General features: G+C 40.5%; 2 protein-coding genes across 2 annotated transcripts in view; both read right to left on the reverse strand.

Annotated features, from left to right (window-relative positions):
• Positions 1-8,372, reverse strand: part of LOC102679901 — a 54,671-nt gene that overhangs the window by 1,528 nt on the left and 44,771 nt on the right. The window lies entirely within an intron of this gene.
• The window catches only part of LOC102675441 (coiled-coil domain-containing protein 137), a 62,667-nt gene continuing 54,981 nt past the window's right edge, over positions 687-8,372 (reverse strand). The window contains exon 7 of the transcript XR_421058.2: positions 687-727. The gene's annotated coding sequence lies outside the window, so the exon portion shown is untranslated. The remainder of the gene's footprint in view (positions 728-8,372) is intronic.

Below are 8,372 nucleotides of genomic sequence, written 5' to 3' on the forward strand. Positions count from 1 at the left end.
GAATCGTGCAGGTAGGCGGCAGAGGGCGATTACTCGAAATTCCCGAAATTCGATCGTTCTCCGAATTCCTCCTCGACTTTTTCCTCCTCAGAGGCGGTATCGGCCTCTCCTCGTTGTCGTCGCTCGACAACAATTTCCAATTTCCTCGCGGAACGGGGAGAGGACTCTTCTGGATATTCCTCACCAATCTCTCGCACCCTTCCGCGATATTGTCCCTCGAGCTTCTCACCAATCTTCTCAAAAAAGAATCGCTCTTCCGCAATTTAACCCTGCTCCCTCTCGCCCCCTCCTCGTATTCGAGCCGGCTGTCCTTTTGCTCCGAGTTAAGGGATCCGGGGATCCTCCCTTCGTCCCCTCGCGGCCTGAATCGCCGATCTTCGCGATCACCTCCTCTTATCGAGGAATCGAGCTCGACGCCCGAGCTTCCCCGCGGCCTCGACGAACCTTCGCTATCTTCGAATGTCTGGCGGTTTGAACGCGTCGTCTCCTCCGTGGAACCGCTTCCGTGACATCTCCTCTCGTCCAGAGTTCCCCCTCGAACGCGAGACGCGAGGGCAAGCTTGGAATTTCGCGCGGGAAACGGCAACAGATTCGGTCAATGTCCACCAAATGTGACAAGCTCGCCGTTTGCTTCTTATCCTCGATCAAGATCCTCTCCGATCTTGCGTCTGGATGCCGAGAGTCTGGACGCCCCTTCGTCAGCCCTTCGATTCCGCCGCGCCGCGCTCTGCAAAATAAAGAGACGGGAACGAGTTAGAGAATTGAAGGGAATTGAAGGGAGAATTTTGTCTCTCCAAGTCGTCGAAGTTTTTTAGGTGTTTGCAAAAGTTTTATCGACTTGTATCGATCCTTCTCGATCGAATCCTTTCTCGGAGTGATGAAGAGATAAAGGGACTAATTATTCGCGAATAATATTGCGCTCTTATTAATCGTAGATTACGAGATCTAATATAAATCACTTGGGCGAAGGGTTAACCTTTTGGCTCTCGGTCGAGAGAAAGTCACAACTCGAGATTTATATCGATCCTTCCCGATCGAATCTTTCCAGATCAAAATAATGAGGTAACTTAAAATGATGTTATACATTTCCTAATGAAAAGATGAAGAGATAAAGAGTTGATCAATACTGCGCTCTTATTAATTACGAGATTTAATATAAATCACTCGGCTCTCGAGCGCCAAGCGTTAACCCTTTTTCTCTCGGCCGAAGCAACAACTCGAGATTTATATCGATCCTTCCCGCTCGATCGAATCTTTTCTCGCTCCAAGTGATGAAGAGATAAAGGGACTAATTATTCGCGAATAATATTGCGCTCTTAGTAATCGTAGATTACCAAATCTAATGTAAATCACGTGGGCAAAGAGTTAAGCCTTTTTCTCTCGAAGCACCAACTCACGATTTATATCGATCCTTGCCGCTCGATCGAATCCTTTCTCGGTCCAAGTGATGAAGAGATAAAGGGACGAATGATTCGCGAATAATATTGCGCTCTTATTAATCGTAGATTACGAGATCTAATATAAATCACTTGGGCGAAGGGTTAACCTTTTGGCTCTCGGTCGAGAGAAAGTCACAACTCGAGATTTATATCGATCCTTCCCGATCGAATCTTTCCAGATCAAAATAATGAGGTAACTTAAAATGATGTTATACATTTCCTAATGAAAAGATGAAGAGATAAAGAGTTGATCAATACTGCGCTCTTATTAATTACGAGATTTAATATAAATCACTCGGCTCTCGAGCGCCAAGCGTTAACCCTTTTTCTCTCGGCCGAAGCAACAACTCGAGATTTATATCGATCCTTCCCGCTCGATCGAATCTTTTCTCGCTCCAAGTGATGAAGAGATAAAGGGACTAATTATTCGCGAATAATATTGCGCTCTTATTAATCGTAGATTACCAAATCTAATATAAATCACTTGGGCAAAGGGTTAAGCCTTTTTCTCTCGATCGAAGCAACAACTCGAGATTTATATCGTTCCTTCCCATTCGATCGAATTCGAGCGAGAAATGATAACGTAAAATGATTTTATACATTTCATATATATTAAAGATGAAGAGATAAAGGGACTAGTTATTCGCGAATCAATACTGCGCTCTTATTAATCCAGTATAAATCACACAGCGCGAATCAACAACTCGAGATCGTTCGATAAATTTCTCACAACTGAAATGATTTCGCGCACAAATCAACGCGCAAAAACATTTATATTCTGATACATTACGTACCTTAAGCGCAAAGAGCTTAATTAATTTATTCGTGAAGCGATGATACTTAATCAAACGAATGGTTCTCGAAAAGAGTCAATAAAGAGGAATAGAATACATTCGCTATTAATTCTCGTAACCATGAAGAAGAGTTATTCCGATAAATAAAAAGTATCCGCCTCCGTTCCTAAATAGAAAATATTTCTTCGTATCGCTATCCTGGAAACAACGTTGGAAACGACGTGATACGAACAATTATACCTCGAAGGCAGTACATAATAAGAAACAGAGTGAACGAGAGAAATCTATTCTTCGGTGAGCGAACGAACGAGGGAAAATCGAATCGTCCATCGCGGTAAAAACCATCACCGTCCCGCCCCAGGAGGAACCATCAATCCTCTCATTCGTATCGGTCTAAAAATAAATCACCGTTTTATGGTATAATAAAAATAATAATAATAATAATAATAATAATAATAATAATAATAGAGCTAGCTGCATGCTTTTTATCGAATTCCCTATACGATAGGTGGTACACACATACACACCCAAGGATGCCAAGGATGCAAGGTGGGTCAAGGTGGTTCCTTTAAGGGGTCGCTTCGTGGGGGGAGTGGCCGTGGCGGAGAGATATCAACTGTGAAATAGAGTGACGGTAATGGCGTGCTTCGTGTTGCGAGAGTGGCCATTACAGTTATCGCGAAAGTCGCGTCATAAAGGCGATGCGGTGGGGGTGGTGGCACGCTGAACGCGAGAAAGAGAGAGAGAGAGGATCGTAAAGGCTCGCCCCTTACGCGAACAAGACCGCATAATTTAATATCTCGCCCCGACCTGCATTAAGTTCGGCAAAAAGGGAAGCCGAATATTCGCGCCGCGGAATCGGTTGTAACAGGAATGGCGCGAAACCGGTTACGTTGCCCGATCCTTTACGGGGCGCCAACTTCTCGTTTGACCGTTTCCAGTTCATCACTTTGCGAGTGTAGTTCTCTTGCCGGTTCTCTTTGAGAAATTTGAGAAATTTCAAACCGTGTCTTGGTCGCGTTTCGAGGGGAAGATTTAAATAGAGAAAAGCTTGGATCGATGTTGACGCAAGGGAAACGAGATGTTATCGCCCTGTCCTACGAAGAAGCGACGTTTCGTCGTTCGACCGACACCAAAAGCAACGAGCCGGAAGAGTAGGATCGCGGCTGAATCTCCAGTGAAAGAAAGAGTTCTGGTTTTATCTCTTCCCTGAGGAAAAACGCGAATGCCTATCTTTATTATCAGGGGAGGGGGAGGGTCAGGAACAGGGTGGAATTTGAACGGCGCATCGATTCGCGGAAAGAGAGTTACGACGGGACGTTTCGTTCTTATGTTTCGTTCTCTCCGGATGCAAGAGGCCATTCAGATCAAAGATTTCACCCTGGAACGACACCGTTTTCCAATCGTTTCGTAAGAGCGTGGGAGGAGGTATGGGTATGGATAAATCTATCCCCCCTCACGGAGACATTAACGCGAGCAATTTCCACGAAAATGCCCTCTTCCCCGTGTAACGCGTTGGACGGACGATTTTCTGTAACGTGGCTGCGCGATAGACAATAAGTGGTTATTGTTTCGAGGGAAATTTCTTTTTTTTTTTTTTCTTTTCCAAGGCAAGAATTGGAAGGGTTGGTAGAAAACTTAAAACGTGGAATAAGAAGATATTCGATCGAGGATTAGACTTGGAGTTATCGAAATGGAAATGGAATAATGTTTGATATAAAAAAAAAAGTAACAATCACTTGTGATAATTTTAATTTACGTAATTCATCGGTCACAAAGTGACTGAGAAATTTCTATATTTCTCGCGCAAGCTTTAAAACGCGAACTGGCCCGTGAACTAAAACTAGTACGAGTTAATTTCTCGTAAGTGATAAATACAGTTACGTCATAACCCGTTAAGATTACTCTCCGAGTCTCGATAACATCGAGTTTACGTAACAAAAAGTGGGGCATCGCCGTATTTATAACATTGGATGAAAAATGAAATTTATCCGAACCGAATTTTGATTAATACTTTATTTACTCGATCGAAATTGTGTGTTCGATCAAAAAGTGATACACACAAGGGGGAATTAAACGACTCAAGCACGAGAAATGACCGAGGCATTTTCAGTTCCTTCGAGAAATAAGGGAAGAAAATGGGCGAGATAAGGAAAAACGCGATTCCAAATGGAATATCGGTATCGGGGATTCGTTCCATTTACACGTGGTCGCACGTGCGCCTTTCGTGGATATAAATACGAGGGTTAATTGCGAGCAGTCGGCGCCGATTTCCCTCGAATTAAACGTTAAAAGCTCGCGTGCTCCCTTCTAATTAGAAATTTTCGATTATTAAGCCACGCGATTCCATTGGTATAATTGGAGTATCATCACGGATTAGAAAACTGGTTGTTGCTTTTGACTTTTCCTAAAAATTCGAATTTCGCTTCCAACCAAATTTTCCAACCAAAATTTTTTTTTTTTTTTCTTTTTTTTTGGAAAGCACAAATTCGCTCCGAGACGAAATATGTTTATTATAATATAAGATGATTCGTGGATGCGTGATGCGTTCAATTGACGATTTCAATTGCAATAAATAGAAACTCGAAATGGAAATTCGAAATTTGACCCGTCAAAATGACGGATTTCGTATTTTTTTCCTTCTTTTTTTTTTTTTTTGTTTTGTTTTACGATCATTATCGAAAACGCGAAAATGTTTTCGGCAAAATTAATATTGTAAATTTATCGAGATAGAAACTTGTAATTACCCGTACCTATTTATTCTCGCGACACATCGCTTTAATTACAATCCCTGTTTAACTGAGATAAAATAGATACATAGATTACTAACAAGCGGATAATTTTAGCGTTAATTAGGGAAGACGCGCAATATATAGAATCCTAACGCGATTAATAATAATTACGAGAATTAACGCTCAATTTTTTTTAAAAAATCGTCCTCGTCCTCGATCAACGGAACGAATCAGATTCTTAAACGAACAATTTCAATCGATTTCACGATCGTAGTAAAACCTTCTATCAACACGCGAAATCCATTAAAAATAAAAATAAAAAAAAAATAAAATAAAATAAAATAAAATAAAAAATAAAAAAGGAAAGAAAAAGATAGAAAGAGAGGGGGAGGGGGAAAATAGTTTCCGTGTCGGATGGAGGTCGCTAAGCTCGAAAACGAATTCACAACGTGTTGTTTGCTCGAAATAGAATCTCTGCGTGATTGTTGCCGAGCATAACACTCGAAACATCCGCGTTTATTATTATTCGCCTGCCGTCTGATGGAAAATAAAAAAGTACACCCTGGGATTTCAACGCATTATCCACCGTCTCCTCGACGGGGAGAAGAGGGGAAATTCGCGATTCGCCCTCGGGATGAGAGCGGACAACTTCTTTCGAGATGCTCGTCAAAGTTTCGAAAAAGGAAGGAAGGAAGGGAAAAAGAGTCTCTCCAGTAAAATTGAACTTTACGTTATTGTTCTTACTATTGTTATCCTCTTCCAGAAGAATTATCGTTCGTCCATTTTCAAAAATCGTTCGAGGAAATGTAATTCGAATTTCTTCGAATCGATCGTGTTGAGACTTTAATTCGAGGCTTTAATATCGAACGAAAGATTAATTTGCCATAAATATATGGAGAATTCGAGAGATGTTGTGATTGCATTGCGTAAGAACGTTGTGCAAGCTTCCGTATTTCCAACCAAGTTATTTTCAGGCCTCGTTATAAACATACCTTCTTCCTTCAAATACAACAGAATAACAATAAAGATTAACGGTCAGCGAGCGAAAATGGTCTAAATTTTGCACCTTATTGCGCTTTTAACGAATTCACGGATTTAAAAATATATTCCTTCCTTTCTCTCTCTCTCTCTCAAAAAAAAAAAAAACTCTTCTTCTTAACACACTTTTCGATAGATAGTAAAATTTTTCCAAAACTATAATCCGTTTCTTAACACGTACGCGATACTATAATTCCTTCCTCCCCAAAAAATTATTTCTAAAATAAAAAATTTATCTGCGAAAAAATGAAAATAAATAAATAAATCCGAAAGTTTTGTACTCGTCGAAAAAGCGGAAAAAGAAAGAAGGGAGATAAATTCGCGCGATAGATCTCATGAAATATCGAGGGGCGGATGAAAATGATGTCGATAAGTTAGCGGGCGACGAGTGATCCTCTGGATGTATCCTCCTCCTTGGATCCCTCGGAGACGGAGCAAGAGAATATGCAAAACGGAGAAATGCAAGGAAAGAGGGGCGAGGGCGAGGGTTGTATGCGCTCGAAACTACGGCCGTGGATCATTTAAATATTGCACGGGGGACGAGTAAATAAAGGATAAGATCGAACGTGCGGGAGGAATCTGGGATCAGTTTTCTTTCTTTCTTTCTTTCTTTCTTACTTTCTCTCTTTTTCTCTCCCTCTTTCCCTAGGAATGGCCGAAATGCCCGATTTTATCAACCTCCCTGATCATAAACGTGCTTCGACGTTCGTTTTATAGTTGTCTGTTTATTGAGAATTACAGGCAAGAAATTTCTTCTCCTCTTCGTTCGTTTGTTCCATTCGAAGAGGTTTAAAAGAGGAGGGGGGGAGGAAAAATATTTCGACGAAATTCACGTTCGTTTTTTTAATAAACCGAAATCGTCGATATGATTGGATTGGAGGGTTGGACGCATTAATCCAACTCGAAAAAGTTAAAAATTTCTTTACTCGTTAAAATGAATAACATTTATTCGTGATTATTACGATCGATCCTCTCCCTTTTCCTGTATAATCTCGCCTGTTTGCCATTACAAGTTATCGATTATTATCACGTTTTTGAACGATAAATTATCGAGGCGAGTTCAATTATTAAATTTCATCCGTTCGACGTGATGGATAACGATGAAAGGAACCACTAAGAAAAAAAAATGAATTCTCTTTGTTTGTTGAAAATTGAGAAGGAATGATTCTTATCTTGAATTTTATTCAATTCATTCCTTAATCGTTCGTGTTGATTGCAATTGACGAAAGCGAATCACGAAGAAAGTGAATCGTTTTTGTATAAATTTTGCACACGCGTTGTTTCGCCACTTCCCCTCTCCCCCCCATCACTCATCGACAATTAATCGGTCTTTTGATTTCGGCCATTCTTTGATCGGCCCCTTTTGTTCCAACTTCCGTTCCCCGTATAATTGAACCCCCTCCTCCCCCCCTCCCTCTCCCCCGTTGATTGAAACATCTAAACGAACGAACGGGAGGAGGGGGGGGGGGAGGGGGGGGGGGGAAGAGGGGAGAGGGTGTCGTTAAAATGGAAATCACGTTTCAGGCCGGTCATAAAACGTGCATCGTTTCACCTGTAATTCATGCAGGATAAAATTCCTTTGTACTCCAGGTTCCGATAAAAAGTAATTCGAATTTAACGTAGTTTGTCCAAAAGTTGGCTCGAAATTTCATCGTTTTCACCCCCTCGAGAATTTCGTGCAAGAGAAAACTAAAAATTAATTTTCATCTCTGATAATTTTATTCAAATTGGCTCAAAAGGAGAACGAAATTGAACGAAAAACAAAAAAAAAAAAGAACAAAAAAAAAAAAAGAAAAAGAAAAAATCTAATCCAATGAATCGCGTTTCAAGATTTCACTCGTTGAGAAATGAAAGATCAAGCTAAAAAGGATTAAACGTATCGGATTATCAGATTTCGTAGGATAATAAGCAGGGACATATTTTGCGAAAGTTAAGGGATCGAGATGCTTTGATAAAAAAAAAAAAGAAAGAAAAAAAAAGAAAGAAAAAGAAAGAAAAAGGAAAAAAGAATAATACGCGAGATCACGATCTTTTTGTAATAAGCTTATAAAGAGTAAAAATGGGATCGCGTTCTAAACAGGGATTCTCGCTTTTCTTTGACCCGTTTTTCCTTTTCCTTTTGCCCGTTCCGCGGCTTTCTCTTTATACACACAGGCCGCTTAAAAGCCTCAATTAATTGCAATCCGTTCTTTCGAAATGAGATCTTACACCGGCGGAAGAATGGCCGCGTTAAAAAGCGTTAAAACACCTCCGTTTTCCATCCCCTCATTGCATCCCCTTATAGCCCAGTTTAAATTATTAAACGCGATTACCACGATACGAAGAGGGAGGGAAAAAAAAAAAAAAAAAAAAAAAAAAAAAAAAAAAAA

Source organism: Apis dorsata, unplaced genomic scaffold (genome assembly GCF_000469605.1).
Source record: "Apis dorsata unplaced genomic scaffold, Apis dorsata 1.3 scaffold_82, whole genome shotgun sequence".
NCBI classification, from domain to species: domain Eukaryota; kingdom Metazoa; phylum Arthropoda; class Insecta; order Hymenoptera; family Apidae; genus Apis; species Apis dorsata.